The following is a 17,216-nucleotide window of genomic DNA, read 5'->3' as shown; positions in this document are numbered from 1 at the left end:
TTTTTTTTTACATGTCACCTGGTATCAGTATGGACTTTTCTGGAACTTCAAACAACATGCATAGACCTAAATCATGCTTTATAAATGTAAAAAGCAGCAACAGGGACTTCCCTGGTGGCACAGTGGTTAAGAATCCGCCTGCCAATGCAGGGGACACAGGTTCGAGCCCTGGTCCGGGAAGATCCCACAAGCCACGGAGCAACTAAGCCCATGTGCCACAACTACTGAGCCTGCGCTAGAGCCCCCGTGCGGCAACTACTGAGCCCACATGCCACAACTACTGAAGCCCGTGCGCCTACAGCCCGTGCTCCGCGACAAGAGAAGCCACTGAAATGAGAAGCCCGTGCACCGCAATGAAGAGTAGCCCCCGCTCGCTGCAACTAGAGAAAGCCCGCGCGCAGCAATGAAGACCCAACGCAGCCAAAAATAAATAAAGTAATTGAAAGAAAAAAAAAAAGCAACAGCTCATTCTTCCCAAGAAGTGCTTCTATAACAAGTAAATGAAACAAGCAGTTTTTGCTTCGCTCTCACCCTAAATGGTGGCTTATGATTCTGTGGAAAAGTGATCAGTTCCCAAGGCAGGAGGGACACTAGAATAACATCACAGGCGAGGCCTGTCACCACAGTCACTGCACGTTACAGCAGCCCTCTGTTTTCATCAAGGGACGACGGCACACATGCTTTTAAAAAGCACATTCTTTTTTTTTTTTTTTTTTTTTGAAATCTTTAATTTCTTCAAATAGTTTTCTTTCATGCTGGCAGGTGAAGGATATTTGGTTGATTGTAGGATTTCTTTTGGTGTTTTGTTTTTTTTTTAATAACAATACTTTTATTTATTTACTTATGGCTGTGTTGGGTCTTCGTTTCTGTGCGAGGGCTTTCTCCAGCTGCGGCAAGGGGGGGCCCCTCTTCATCGCGGTGCGCGGGCCTCTCACCACCGCGGCCGCTCTTGTTGCGGAGCACAGGCTCCAGACGCGCAGGCTCAGTAGTTGTGGCTCACGGGCCTAGTTGCTCCGCAGCATGTGGGATCCTCCCAGACCAGGGCTCGAACCGCCGTTCCCTGCGTTGGCAGGCGGATTCTCAACCACTGCGCCACCAGGGAAGCCCTAAAAAGCACATTCTTAACATGAGCAGATCCTGACTCTCACAGACCCCGATCAGGCACCGACGTGGAGGGTGAAATCATCCGGTCTGCCTGCCCTGCAGACCCTGTACTTCAGCTACCCTGGCTCCTCTCTGTGACAGGGCTCCATGGGGAAGAAGGCAGCCTCTGTTGTTCAGTACTTTACAACAGCGACTGAGGATTTTTCACTGACTTGTGCTTAGGGCTGAACCATGCTCAGTTGAGAACAATTAAATTACACGTTGACCTTTGCACCACAGGTTTCAAATGGTGTCCAGATAAAACTGCAGAGTGATTCTGGCATTAATTAACTATCTTTCTTCACAACACTCCCAGCCAAGCATGTTCTCCTCCTTTTGCAAATCCATTTTCTTTTGTTGCCCAGGGCCAGGTAACCCTCCGTTCATTCACTCACCAAATATGTACTGAGCATATACTAGGTATCGACACTGTTCTAGGCTCAGGAAAGAATATAAGCACCAATAAAAACCATGGAACTTGCGTTCTACCAGGACCATGAACGTTATAAATAAGTACATCATATAGCATATGAAACTCTAAAACATGCTCTAAAAAAATCTAGTAGGGTGAGAAAGATCCAGGATGCTAGACAAGGTCTGGAATTTTAAACAGGGTGGTCAGGGAGGCCTCATTGAGAAGATGACATTTAAGCAAAGATTTGAAGGCAATGAGGGGAGAAGACATGGGGTGACTTGAGAAAAGGGCAGGTCAGGCAGAAGGAGCACCAACGGCTGAGGTTATGAGGAGGACGTGTTTTTGATGTGTTCAAGGAAGAGGAGGAGAGGGAAAAGGAGGGAAGAGGAAGAGGGACAGCCAGGAAGGTCAAGGTGGTTCCCGGACCCAGCAGGGCCACATAAGGACTTTGGCTTTTTCTCTGAGTGAAGCAGAGAGCCTCTGTAGGGTTCAAGGAGAAGAAGGACCCGATCTGGCTGAAGTGTCACATGGACCACTCAGCTGCTGCCTTAGAAACAGGCTGCAGGGATGGGAGAGTAGGCAGAGACTGAGCCATCAACCGGGCGATGTGGTGTGGACCAGTGGCCGCAGTGGGGGTGGGAAGAAGGGCTCAAACTCCAAATACCCTCTGAAGGGAGAGTCAACACCAATCCCTGCGGACTGTGAGAGAAAGACAGGCTGACCCCAGAGTATTGGCCTGAGCAGGTGAGGATGGAGAAGCAGGTGCAGAGGTGAGAGCAAGAGTTCAGGTTTGGCTATGTCAAGTAGAGACAACCTAGACATCCAAGTGAAGAAACTGAGGAAGCAACTGGATATCAGCTTATCTTTCAAGGGAAAGATCCAGGCTGGAGACATAAACTTGAGGTTTGGGTCATACTTAAATCCATGAGACTGGCTGAGATCACCCAGGGAGTGAGTGTAGATGGAGAAGACAAGAGGTCTAAAGTCCAAAGCCCTGGGCATCCCAGAGGCTGGGGGAAGAGGATGTACCACCCAAGGAGACTGAGAAAGATGAACCGGTGAGATAAAAGTAAAACAGTGCAGCATCCTGGAAGATGAGTGAAGAAAGTTGCTTCTAGAAGGAGAGTGATCAACTGTGTCAATTGTCACTAACAGATCATATGAAATGAATACCACAATTGACCATTAGCCATCACATCTTAAAGGTTTTGGTAAACTTGACATGAGAACTTTGGGGAGAGGGGTCAAAAACTTGACTGGAAAGGATTTAAGAGCTTGCAAAGAGAGGAACTGGAGACAGATGCATAGACAATTCTGGAAGCACTGTGCTGCGGAAAGCAGCAGAGATAGTAGAGCTACATGGAGAGAGCCACTAGTGGATGTGGTGTCTAGAAAGGTTTTTTATATAATTAATAGAAGAGAAGTATGAATGTGTTTGCACGGTGATAACAATGATCCAATAGAGAAGAGGAAATTGATGACAGAGGAGAGAGTGTTTCCCAGCAGCATTAGGAGTCCACTCAGAGTTTACATTCATGAATTTTAAATGAGAAGAGTCCACATGGCTATTCTTCTCCAGCCACATTTGGCTGCCCGGGTTCAAGCACTAAGTAGGTGGAGAGCTTGACTTCCCCAGGGTGTGGCTTAACCAAGAAAGTTCAACAAAGTGAGAGTTGCGATGAGTGGGCAAGGGAGCGATTCTAATGAGATACAGTGGCATTGGAGCTGGGTCCGGAGGTCGGAGGGCATCAGGGAGCACACAGGATAAGATTATAGGTCCTGGTGGAAGTGAAGGATTGCTGGAGATGGGATGTATAGGTTACATTTGTGTCCTCTCAGATTTTATATGGTGAAGTCCTAGTATCTCAGAATGTGACCTTATTTGGAAATAGCGTCACAGCCAATGTCATTAGTTACATTAAGGTGAGGTCGTATTGGAATAAGGTGAGCCCCTAAATCCAACATGACTGGTGTCTTCATAGAAATGAAGATTTGGACACAGACACACACAGGGAGAACGCCACGTGAAGATGAAGGCAGAGACTAGAGTGATGTGTCTACAAGCCAAGGAAGACCAAGGATTGCCAGCAAAACACCAGAAGCCAAGGGAGAGGAAGATTGTCCCTCACAGCCCGCAGAAGGAATCCACCTGCTGACACCTTGATCTTGGACTTCCAACCTCTCGAACTGTGTGAGAAGAAATGTCTATTGTTTAAGCCACCCTGTTTGTGGTGACTTGTTACACAGCCCTGGCAAATAGGGTGCTAGAGGGTGTGCACTGGGAAGAGAGGAGGTGGGGTCAGAGAGTGGGGTGCATGTATGGCGATTATGGAGGGCATACAGGGATGGGCAATGACAGGGTCTGGAGGGACCGTGAGAGTGACGAAAGGTGAAGGGCCAGGGGAATGGCGAGATGATCTATGTGCATATTGAAACTGCCAAGAATCAAGACAGGAATAGGACTGTGGCCACCAGGCAGGAGCACAGAGGAAGGACCTTGAGATGGTGGATGTCAGCAAAATGAGAGGAACGGTTGACATTACCTGACGACCTGACATTCAATGCAAGACGTTTTTAGGGAGGAAAGAGAATGATCCAGAATTGGCAATGAGGAGTGAAAAGGAAATGCATCCCACCTCTAAGTCTCATGGCACAAAACTGTGGCAGAGAAAACCATGTTCACCATGTGACAGGAATGCAGGAGAATAGGAAGACAATGTTTTCAGCAAAGAGCCAGGTCTCCATCAGAGCAAGATGGTGGAGGGAACCTCCAGGGATGAGGCTGAGGATATCGGGTTTTGCTAAGAATGGACCGTGAGCTTCAGCAGGCCCAGAAGAGGGCAGGATTGAGGGAGGGTAGGAGATGTCCTCCTCTATATTCATGACTAATGATGATCCAGTTGGACTAATTACTTCCTTGGTCTGAAACCTGTATACTAGCCAGCATGTTAAATATAATAAAAAGCCAATATAATAAATATTCAGTTTCCAGCTGTAATTACTCAAACACTTTTTCTCAGAGAACCCTCATCACCTCCATTTTCTGGCTGTAGCTAATTCTGTTCCAGTACCTGCTTCCTTTTTTTAAATTTTTGGCTGCATTGGGTCTTCGTTGCTGCATGCGAGCTTTCTCTAGTTGGGGCGAGCGGGGGCTACTTCGTTGCAGTGTGCGGGCTTCTCACTTCGGTGGCTTCTCTTGTTGCAGAGCATGGGCTCTAGGTGCACGGGCTTCAGTAGTTGTGGCACGTGGGCTCAGCAGTTGTGGCTCGTGGGCTCTAGAGTGCAGGCTCAGTAGTTGTGGCACACGAGCTTAGTTGCTCCGTGGTATGTGGGATCTTCCCGGACCAGGGCTCGAACCCGTGTCCCCTGCATTGGCAGGCGAATTCTTAACCACTGCGCCAGCAGGGAAGCCCAGTACCTGCTTCTTACACAGCTAAAAGCAGTAGTGAAGCTTGGCTTTTTTTCTGGGACTCATAGAAATCATGGCTGCTGCGGCTGCCTGTTCCTTCCCTGAAAAGCATTCTTTCTCTTTGCTGCAATGGAGATGGGGTTCAGAGGAAGAAGAAACCAAATTCCCAGCTGAGTGTCTCCTAAGAGACTCCTACCATCCTCTAACATAGGCATCATCCTGGCATCCTCTACTCTGTAGTTACTTTGGGGATCTCTGCAGCTGACATGCCCTTTCTCACAATAGCCCAGAATTGATTGATTTCATGCCCACTTAGGATGGACCATGAAAGGGCAGTCTTTATACCTAATTTACAAAACCTCACAGCAACCTTACAAAAGCTGAGGATTGCATCTTTATGGGTCATTCATTTATTCATTCAACAAATATTTACTAGACAGTGGCAGGAACTCATTAAGCATGGTGTCAATAAACAAACTGATATGTAATATAAGATCCAGTAGTGACAAGTAAGATGAAGAAAAATAAAGCAGAGTAAGAGGGTAGAAAATGCATGCAGGGAGTAATATGTTAGTACCAGTCAGTTTTCCTTTCTTCACATCTACAAGGTAAACCCCTATCGCACTGCAACTGATTTCAAATGATTTCAGAGGATTTCATGCAACTGGCTTGTTGTTCTGTCTGGGACATCAGAGGCTGTAAAAAGTCACCACCACAAGTGTAGCATCTTCAGCTTTGTTGATCTAGAAATCCAACTTTGCCCATTCACCCAGGGAGGATCAGACTCTGGGGAGCTGTTTCCAGCTAATCATACATCAGAATGTTAATTTCTTGATCTATAATAGGCACCATATCTGACCAGACGGCAGGCTCTGCTCTTTGCTCAGGCATGTCTTTCTAGCAGGGAAATCCTCTTAGAAAAACACATTATGCTATATTCAAATGTTTGACTACCATGACAACACATAGGGACCCTCCTGCATGGACCTGGGCCTGGAGGTGTGTGATTAGAAGAGCAGACTGTGATTTTGTGTGATTAGGAAAAGGAACCCTTCCTTCTGGTGGATGCAGGCCCACGTTAGGGCACTCAGCTTGACAAGGGGAAGGTGGGTTAGATTTCAGCCCCGACTCATTTTTTAGGGTAGGTGCTGTTGTGCAGTATACAACCTGGACAACTCTATATAGCAGACCAAATGGAAGCAGTAAACTAAAACAAAAGTAGTTGGGTATCTTAAGGAATATTTCCATTAGAGTATGTGGTATAGGGTATCAAGAAGAGTGAATGTCATGAAATGATGCCTTTTACACCTGCCAGTCTGTGTGAAACACGTAAAAAATCAATCAATGTTTCTTTCGCTAATCCACTTATAAAATAATTGATTCAACTGTGAACAGGCCTTTTTTTTTTTTTTTAAATGGTTGAAAATATTTTAAAGTCATTCTGGAAAGTGTTCACATTTCCACACTCTATCTCACTGCAAGAAAAAGTTAAGGCAACTTCACTTCTGTGGGAGAGGCTGGAATCCCAGAGAGAAAGAGATTAGACAGCCTGGGTTTGCCCCTCCCCGCCAACAGAATTATGCCACACCCGATCCCCCACCCAGTCAGAGGACTGGCAGCGGGCAGGCTTGGAAGGGCTGCATCAAGTTTCGTCCTGTCACACAGGTCTGACCCGTTCCCTCACTGGGCCCGCAGGGTGGCCAAGCCCAAGGTCACATTTCCTTTCCTTTCTCCTCTATTTGTCCTTCCCCGGTCCTTGGCTTGAAGGACAGTTTCTTGATCAGAAGAAATCGATTCTAAGACGATAATCATTTGAAAACATTGATCAGGTCTGCCCTTAACGTTCATGGGACATGAGGCAAGAATCCAGTGAAGGCCCACAAAAGTAAAACTTCTACATATTTAGAAGTTATAATCCATGCTAACAAGCTGTTGAAGGAAACATGTTCTATTCTTCTTCCTGATAAACGTACCTTCAAAGGGAACCTGAATGCCAGGCATAGGAATGCAGCAGTACAGGGAGAGCCAGCTCCCAGCCCACAGCCCACACTCCCACGTCCCATAGCTGGCCCTCCATGCAGGGCTTCCTCCAGCCACTAGCGGGTGTGTCAGCTCACACAGCCAAGCTCCATCCACATCCCCACCAAGAGCTGCCCCTAGCCACCAGTAAGGCCGAAGGCTGCCTACAGCAGGGTGTGCCCTCTGGAGCTCAGACCAGGGAAGAAGCTTGTGTAGAGCCTGGGAGCCAGCTCAGTGCCATTTGGGCAGAAAATTCCAGGGGCCCAGTACCCAGATCATGGTCTAGAAAGTTTGTCCTAGGCTCCAGCTGGTATATCCCCTTAAGCTCACTGATTCCCCATCACGTGGCCAGAACAGGGTCCTCTAGACCAAGGACCCGAAAGCAGGAGCCCTTTGGCCTGGATCTCAAGGTGGTACTGTCACTGATTATTTAATTTTCATCCTAGCCACTTCAATTGCGCATCTAATCTTCTCAAAATGTGGTCCAGAAGAAGCCTGTTAAAATGTAAATTCCTGAGCCTTAACCGACACCTATGAATCAGATTATCTAGAGGCTGTTTCCAGGAATCAACATTTTAAAACACTCCTCCTAAATGACTCTTAAAAGTTGAGAACTGCTATCAAACAGCTAGGGCCCTGCCTTTCACACGGAATCCATCAACTCTATCCCCCAAAAGCTGGGCCCCTGAATGAGCTGATGACCTGCTCTCCATTCTAGAGACGTTACCATCTAGATAACCCTGCTGGTCTTCAGAAGCTAAGGCCAGACTCTTCAGCACAGTGTTAGATAAACACTGCCCACACTGTACTCTCCAGTTCCAAGAACACCATTACTTAATTCCTGGCAAGTTGCAGTGTAATTGAGTAGGTTGCAATTTCCTTCTAGCCAGCTTCCTGGGAACACCATGATCTCTTGGTGAGTATCCTGGAAACATGCATGGTTTCCCAGTGGTAGTGGGGCAATTTTTAAATTATCATTAAACTCTGTGTGTTTTAATTCCTGTCACCCTTTCCTTTCGCCCACCATTCAGCAGTCATTGGGCACTTTCTGTGTACATCACCCTCAGGGTAGAATCATCCAGGCAGAACAAAAGCCATGGGTTATGAGCTACCAAGAAGACTTTGGTTAATCTATAGCAGAGACTGCGGTCTGCAGGGCATGGCTTTCTATAGTAAGTGGCATGTGTTTGAGAGAGGAAAAGAGGCTTTCTCCTTTTTAAAAAATTTTAAATACTAGAGGCTTAACTTTAAATATCAAGATCCAAAGCCCATGGATTCAGAGAACCTTATACATAAACCACTGATGGGAGAAGAATGTAAATGCTGACTAAAAGCAAGTAAAAATGTAATGAATGGGGGGGAAAATCATAGCGGATATGACTGGGATTAGACACTGGTAAGTCCCTGAGAAAGCCCCCAGCTCTCCATCCCCAACACCAAATTCTGAAGAAGACATGGGGAACAACAGGTTAGATATCCAGATAGAAACCCCAGATGGGTCCATGGAGGGCTCTGAAGGAGAAGGACCAGAGCCTGGCTTCCTAGTGAGATACATGCTTCCTGAGAGTCTGCAAGCGTCATAGAAAAACCCTATGTCCAACATGGCACCTGAGTGAGAGATGAGCAATGGTCAAGACAAATAGCCAAGCAGATGGGCCTCAGAGAGCCCCGCACACCCCGGCAGGGCACAAGAGATGGAACTAAGAGATGCTACATGCCTGTAAAGGGCACTCGGCACAGAAGAGGTCCCTGATTGGTAGAGAACTCAGAATATATGAATGTGACAACTGAAGGCCATGATGGGGCCAGAGACAACACCGTTCATGCAGCAGGAAGAGATGAGATGCCCAAGACTGTATGGGACAAGCCACACCTCAGCAGAGGCCAGCAGGGACAGAAACTATCTCATCCCACCCCACCCCATTGGCATAGCTGGGAGAAATGAAGAACGAGGATGGAGGGAATCTGAGTTTCAAACTTGAAGCAACTGAATCACATTCATAAGCTTCTATTACTGCCATTAGAACTAGAAGGCAAAGTTAAATTTCATTACAGAGAAATAGACTTTATATTTGCACACCTGGGTTACATAGTCTGACACTGTAACATAGATAAAATATCCAACCTGCCACATAAGCAAACAAATCCCTTGGACCTAGTCTGTTCTGTGTTTGGCTATTTCCAGACAAGTGTGTGTCCATTTTTACCAGCTTCCTTTTGAGAAGAACTATTTCTGGACTCTCAGATTCCTGAATTCAGATCCTGGGGCTATACCCCATTTGAAGCCCTATTTGAGGCTTGTCGTACCTTACACATCCATACACATAGCCCTCAAACACCTTGCAAGTATGTGTCCTTACCACGTCAGGGCTGAGATTTGATTTTACCCTGCCTACAAGCTAATAGGTTGACCTGTTACTATTTCATGGCTTGCTGGCAGAAAACAAGAGGCTCCTGGGTCAAAGACAAAGGACTTTATTACTCACAGCACAGTAAGAAGCATGAGTATCAGTATATTTTCCTCGGTTCCCATTGCCCTCAAGATCCACAGAGGCAATATGATGGGCCTTGATAGATAATACGCAGTAGGTTTGTGTCACAACTGAGTTTGAAGAATCCATATTTTATAGCAAGCAGTAAGCAAGACTTACTGCTTGGGGGCTTTTTACCTGATCTCTCAAAGTTACCAGCTGCATAAACAACCCTGAGAAATGGTCCAGGTAAAAGAGTGGTCAGGGCCTTGCAGACTTGGTATACCCAGCATGATGTGTAGGAATAGAAGAGGCCCAAAGAGAACTGTCTTTCCCAACATCCAGGAGAGGAAACCTAGTGACTCAGGTCACAACATGGTAGTATGGGGAAAGTTCCAAACTAGGAGCCTGAAGGGCCTGGGCTCTATCCTGTTCTGCCATTTAGTGGCCATATGATGTGGTCAAAACCTAATCCTTCTAGCTTCTAGGCCACAGCATTCTCATCTCTAAGTCAAGAGTAATCACACGTCTTGCCCACCACAAATGGTTGTTATTAAGACCAAATGAGCTACTTTGTGTGAAATCACCTTATAAACTATAAAATACTATATACACTAAGGAATTGTTATAATTATCACAAATCCATCACCACCTTCTTTAAAAATAATTCAAATGACATCTACTTCTAACTTTTGTGCAGAGAAACATGGGATATAGATGAAAAATACTCAGAGTAGATGATCACTGACTTTCAATTTAAGATTATATTAAGCTCTAGCTTTATTCTGTGCTGTAAACTCCTTGAGGGAATCTTTTTTGCATGTTCATCTTTGCATCTCAGCACAGTTCCAGGAACACAGTAATCATGGGAATGATAATGGGGTCTTGGTCTCCAACATAATTAAACCCATCTGAAGAGAGAACCAACTTCAACATAAATCTGCTTTGTAAAGTTCATAAATAACGGATGAGGCCATGTCTCAAGGTGCTGGCCAAAAATTGAGAATTTTGAAAACTGTGTACAATTTTGTTCTTTTTTGTTACTATTTCTCCCGCTCTACTTTTCGGTCACAAGAGCCCATATCAACAGCACACCCACATCTGCCCTTCTCTATGCTCTAAATTTTCCTGTCGACTTTTTTCCCCATGAAGTCCATCATCAACAACTGTTAAAGCAGAAACTAACACACCATTGTAAAGCAATTATACCCCAATAAAGATGTTAAAAAATAAAAAATAAAATGCAAAAAAATAAAACTGTAAAGATTTGACACATTAAATTATTCGTCTTCAAATTTTTTTCTCTCATACTCCCTAAAAGAATTTTGAAAAGCTATGTATCCCCTACATTTTCAAGTAGACACCTAAAATATTTCATCATAAATTTGAACAGCTTCATAATGGAAAAGAATATTAAAAAGAATATGTATATATGTGTGTATAACTGAGTTGCTTTGCTGTACAGAAGAAATTAACACAACATTGTAAATCAACTATACTTCAAAAAAAACTAAAAAAATTTGAACAGCTTCAAAAAATGTACTTTCTAGCATATTGTAAATATTGATTTTTAAGTAAAACTTGTGTCATACCTTGTATCCAATAGACCCTAAAGGCCAAAGCAATTTGATAACCATCCTCACTCACTTAAAAATTCACAGACAAAAAAAAAAAATTCACAGACAAGCTATTTTTTGACAACTGGAAATTTTGTATCATACCTTTTTCTCCTTGATCTCATATTTTCCCAAAAGAATCTTACTAGTGTAATGTATTTTTATATTTGAAAGATTTTCTATGATCACCCAATTAACTTCTCTACAATAACAGAAATAATTGTCCATAGGTGGAAGGTTAAACATTGTAATTTTGTATTTGTAAAGTCTTCTGGATTGAGCTATCTTTACAATGATTTTTAGTACAAAATTGACCAAAGAAATATGAATGTATAACATATTTTGAGAAATAATTATAAAGCACAGCAAGTAAGGCTTTATTGGACAATTGATCTAAATGAATAGATGGATCTTTTTAATAAGTTCCCATATCTTTGGCTGTTACTGATAGAATGACACAGGATTCAGCCTCCATTCTACTCCTATTTTTCATTTTTATAGACATACGTCCTGAAAAACTTGTTAAATTAAATAAGTAATGAGAATTTTAGGCATTTTCTTTCCTTCTTTTTAATTGATATATTTTTTAATGTATCCTTATATATAATCCCACTCTACCCTTGATTCATTACCACAGAGCAATCCCTTCCCTGCAGTTTCTTTGATAAACCTGTACTACACAAGCCTCTAATTTAATTTTAATTTTACAGAAATCTCCTTTGAGTAACAATTACTTGTACAATTCCATATTTCTATAGTTTGTTAAAACTTTAGTCTCAATGAATCCAACCAAACACTGTTTGTTGGCAAAAGATCTGACTTGAATCTCATGCCCAGTAAATCCTCATATAACCCCCTGAAACCCCACACATTTCTCCCTACATCACACCTCCCAGTGACTCCTAAGTTCATGCAGGTCCCCTCATCCTCTTGCATCTCTCCTCCCACAAACACAGCCCATGACCTCCTACCTATGGGGCTGAGAGTTTACTGGGGTGAGTGATGTGGTCAAACCTCCTGGCTGTACATTTCCCGGGACACACAGAGACCAACCCCACAGAGGAGGTGCCTCCTTGACACCATCAATCATGACCCAGAACACAAAAGGACACACCTGTCCCTGCACAATCCAGTACCCCCAGCTTCACACAGTCACACACGAGGCACCACCACAGCCAGTCACAAATGAAGCCACATATGGTGCCCTTGTGCTGTGACAGGAACACACATCCCAGTGCCTGCCACCTCCTGAGCCTCTCTTCACCCACAGGTGTGGGAGGATCAGTGTGGGCAGGTCAGTTTCCAGGTGATAAGACAAGCAGGTGCAAAGCATTCGAAAAAGACAAAGGGAGTGACTCGGAAGCCCTATTTTCCAACAACACGTCTGATGACCCAGCTCTGCTTTCACTGAAACAAAATTTAAGGAGTTGTTTCTCTCTCTGGTGCCTGAGCACTTCTTGCCCCACTAGCTTCCTCATACTTTCTAGGTTTTATATCTGCTGTGACTAAAAATGCACACAATACAGTGGAAGCAGTAGGAATTCATGTGATGCTGAGTCAGCAGAGGAGTGTGTAACTCATCTCATCCCAGGTCAGCACAGAAATCAGAGCTGGTTTATGGAGACCTCCTAAGAGAATGAGAACATCCTTCTAAGAGAGCTCATTGTGTGCCCAGGACAATGGAAAAAGGAGTCAGGCACACGGCCCTGGATAGAAGGACACAGGGAGAGTTGGGGAGGGTGGAGAGGGACACGTTGCTTCCAGGAAAGAATCTCTAAACCTTTTCTCAGACATTGCCTCTCTGTCTTAGTCGTGACGACCACCTGGAGTCCTTTTCAATACTGGCCTTAGTCTGTCTGAGCTGCTATAACAAAATATCACCCACTGGGTGGGTTATAAACAACAGAAGTTTATTGCTCACAGTTCTGGAGGCTGGCAGTCCAAATCAAGGCACCAGCATTGTCCCCTTCTGGAGAGAGTTCCCTTCCTGATTTGTGGCTGGCACCTTCTCACTGTGTCTTTACAAGATGGAAAGGGCTATGGAGCTCTCTGAGGACTCTTTTATAAGGGCACTTATACAGTTCATAAGGTCTCCACCCTCATGACCTAATCACCTCCCAAAAGTCCACATCCTAATACCGTCATCTTTGGGGGTTACATATCAATATACTAATTTGGGGGGAAAGAAACATACAGACAATACTATGGCCCAAGGTACATTCCACTGTACTTCAAAATATAAAATGCAGTGTTGAATTACCACAGACAGCATTATTCTAATCCTATTTCCAATTTTTCAAAAAGGGCATACACTGGTTATTTTCCAACATTCACACCATTTTGGCAGACTAGAAAATTAATTGGATTTCATCTCACTACAAATTCTTTTTTCTTCCTCCTCCTGCTCCAGGTTAAAGTAGGACAATGAGGCATTTTCCCATTCAATTAGATAAAAATATGAGCAACACCTACACACACCACTTAAGGGCACCCAGAATGGTGACAGAATATCTTGGCATAAATTGTACACCCAACCCTAATATGTTAGGTCCTAAAAAATCAGTAGACCCTTTTTTACATGATTGAGAAGCTCAGTGACTCTGGCCATAAAAGGGTCATCACAGATTCCACAGTGACCCCCATCCCTCTTTCCATCTTTGTCAGAGACTCCAGGGCACAGGGATTTGCAGTGAACCTCATGGGTCTGGTCCCACTCAGATACACACCCCAGCACATTCCCACCTTCCACCTGTCCAGCCAGGGCATGAATGGGGCAGCTCAGGACAAGGCAAGGTGAGTACCTGTCCTGCCTAATGGTGCTAACACAGCTCTGAGTTCCTCTCCTGCTGGGGAGCCCTTCTCTCCTGTTTTCTGCCCTGAGGTTGAACAAAAGGAAGCACTCATCTGCCTGGACTTGGCTCCAGAGCTTTGTACAGGGAAGTGTCAATCAGGATGGGCCATAGTTATAGGGACAGGGTCCCTGGACCGCATCTCCCCACAGAGGTGCCATTATCACGTCATCTGTAGTACAGGTGACACTGTCTGCATGGAGAGTCCGGGGCATCTCCAATGAGGAGCAAATGTTATCCCCAGTGCAAATCACCCTCATCCATGTCTGGGGATTAGTGACAACTCCTGGCAATTATTGAGAAGATCTACATGAGCAGCTGAGCAGAGGGCACAGAAAGATTTTTATGTTCCCAGTTGGAGAATCCAAGTTTAGAACGAAAGTCATAACTGGGGGGAGGGGACACTCAAAGTGCACCAGGGGCTCCCTTCACTGTGTTTCCCGTTGGGCATTTTCCTTCATGGTCTCACTTTTCCAAACTGTTCCAAAGTCTCTTCACCCTGATCATTAGCATATCATCTGAAGGCTGGACTTTCCCCTGAGATTAAGTTCCACAACCCTTGATATTTATGGTCTCAGGTCTGTTTAATCTGGAAAATACCTCCTTTGAAGCCAGTTGTTTCCTTCCTCAAAATCCTCAGGTCTCTGTTGTGTCCACATGACTCTGTAAGGAGATCATAATTTGTTCTAAGACACACACAGATCACTCTCCTTGAGTCTCTCATTGGACCACCAGCCTGTCCTTGTGTTCTGGGCAGTTATTGCCAGAAAGAACCATTCCTAGAGAACAGCGGAAGGCACATGTGGGCAGAGAAGACACCTCCATTTCTCAAACTCACAGTCCAGAAGCCAAGATCTGGAGTCAGTTGAGTCTTCCCTTGTTGAACCACAGATTCTTTCCAAACGCCCACATCCCATTCTTGGCTGGACCCCACGTCCACCTCCCAGTAATGGCAGCCAGAAGTGAACAGAGGGAATCCCAGGACACAAGTTGTATGGCTGAATCTCTCAGGTCAGGACCTTTTCTTCTGCTTGAAAAACCCACAAAAGACAGTTTTCAGGTCCTCAGAAATGATGAGGTACTTGTTGGCTGTGTCAACATCCAAGGTCACATCCACTTGGAACTTCCGCATCCTTGGGTTCATCTGCAGGACAGCCCTCAGCTGGGGCCCTAACTCCTTAACCTTTGAAACCAGAGCTCAGAGCTTGAGAGCACACTTGAGGTCATTCTTTTGTGAGACCACAGAGCAGTTGGGGCACAATAAACCCTCCCCATCAGGCTCCTTCTGCAGTGAATCGAAGCATTGGAAGCAGCAGACATATCCACATTTCAGGTACATGGGGTTTTCAAGATAAGTCAGGCAAACCACACATTTACTTGCTTCTTTAAAGTGTTCAGCCGTGGGTCCTCTCTGCTCAGCTAGGTCCAGCTGCTTCCCCTGACAGCTCAGTTCTAGGCATTTTCCTATGGAAATGCCACTGTGCTATTTGAATGCCTTCTTAATTATAGGTCAAAAAGAGCACAGTGATCTATTATCAAAAAATATTTTAATTATCTACCTATTGACAACTTGGTTAGGTCCTCCTTTTATTTTACTGAAAGCAAAGAATTGAAAATGACCTAATTTACCAAAAAAAAATTTTTTTTACCCAGTCATTAGCATTCTTCACTTTCTAGGAAATATGACCCCAAAAAAGCTTATCACATGCTACTGATTATACTGTTCAACTTTTTCTCAGAGGCCTTTTGCTTATGCAGCTAAAATAGATGAAACTGGGGTTAAAAGCAAAATTGAAATTGTGTATTTTAGAACTTTTCTTTTTGACTGTAAGCAAAGGCATATATTAATGTCACATTTCATTTTGTAAGGACATCTCAAAATGCGTAGTAAAGATATGACAGACATACAGACAGACAATGGAGGATATTTATTTATATATAAGTGATTTCTTCCCAAAATGGGTTGAAGTCAATTATGTTTAGGTAATTACACATTTCACAGAATTGGAATCAGTATATTAACATTTGAAAGGGAAAGATTAATACTAATTAAATCAAGCTGGTTTTCTAAATGTGTAACATATTTTGCTTAGGTCATTTTATACTAGATTTGCACTTGGGGAAATTTTTTATTTGCTTTTGAAACTAAATAGATGTTCTACTTTTAGGAGTATAGTTTAAATATTTTATGCAAATTGCAAGAGAAAAGAACTCAGTTGCAAATAAGTACATGCTTACAAAATGTACATTAAGTACTGTTGAGCATATTATTTAAAGTATAATCTGCAATATATTCCTGTTAAGTTGCTTAAACCTAATGCTTTGGAGCGAATTGTGTCCCCCTGACATTCCTAGGTTGAAGACCTAACCGCCCCCCACCCCCTGCCCACAATGTGACTGTACTTGGAGAAAGGGCCTGTGAGGAGGTTAGAAAGGTTAAATGAGGTCATTAGAGTAGGTCCCTAATCCAACAGGGCTGATGCCCATATAATGATAGGAAGAAACACCAGAGCTCTCTCTCTCCTATGTGAGGACACAGGGACAAGGTGGCCGCCTGCAAGCCAGGAAGAGGGTCCTTATTAGAACCGGAGCATACTGCCACCCTGATCTCAGACTTCCAGCTCGAGAACTATGAGAAAATATATTGCTGTCATTGAAGCCCCCCAGTCTATGGTATTTTGTTATGGCAGCCCAAGCTAAGATATCTAATATGTACATGGTAGGATTTAATAAATGAGCAGAAAAGTGGTTGATGAGTGACAGTGAGCAGGAGATTTGTACCTTCATAAAAAATGAGTATGGATTTCATATTTTGCTAACTTTTACCAAAAGTTAATGAAAATGTTTCTCTTATGAATTTGAATAAATATTCAAGAGAACACAAAACACTAACTTACCTCTAATATATGTTTCTTATTAGAAAATAAAACGTTGACATGTTGGAAGAACATGTGGGTCTTTTCACCTTGATATCATGCAAATTGTACCAGTGAGACTAGACTAAAATGCAGATAAATGAGCATGTTCACCGACCTCATCCTCTTTACTGAGATGGTGAAACTGCAGAGAAAGGGTGCTTCATAGCAGACTGGTATTTCCCAGCATGCTGCTTTCAAATCTTGAATATTTCAAGATAGCTAGCTAGCTAAGTACAGAAACCCGTCATGAGTTTGTCACCTGGGCGAATAACAAGCTGCCATCTTCCATATTTCCAAGAAATGTTCTTTTTACTCTGTTCTCAACGATTTCTTTCCTCAGGAACAATACCTTCTTTGCCAGTAGTGAAGACCAAAA

General features: G+C 43.9%; 1 pseudogene across 1 annotated transcript in view; it reads right to left on the bottom strand.

Moving 5' to 3' along the window:
- Positions 1–1,113: 1,113 nt before the first annotated feature.
- LOC309666470 (ret finger protein-like 4A-like protein 1 pseudogene) overlaps positions 1,114–17,216 on the bottom strand; it is a 28,458-nt pseudogene continuing 12,355 nt past the window's right edge. Inside the window, exon 2 of the transcript in view lies at positions 1,114–15,400. The product of the transcript in view is annotated as a ret finger protein-like 4A-like protein 1 pseudogene (transcript). The remainder of the gene's footprint in view (positions 15,401–17,216) is intronic.

Source organism: Balaenoptera physalus (genome assembly GCF_965194825.1).
Source record: "Balaenoptera physalus genome assembly, chromosome: 8".
Lineage (NCBI taxonomy): Eukaryota > Metazoa > Chordata > Mammalia > Artiodactyla > Balaenopteridae > Balaenoptera > Balaenoptera physalus.
Note: the sequence above shows the minus strand (reverse complement) of the source record. Positions and strands in the feature narration are given on the sequence as shown.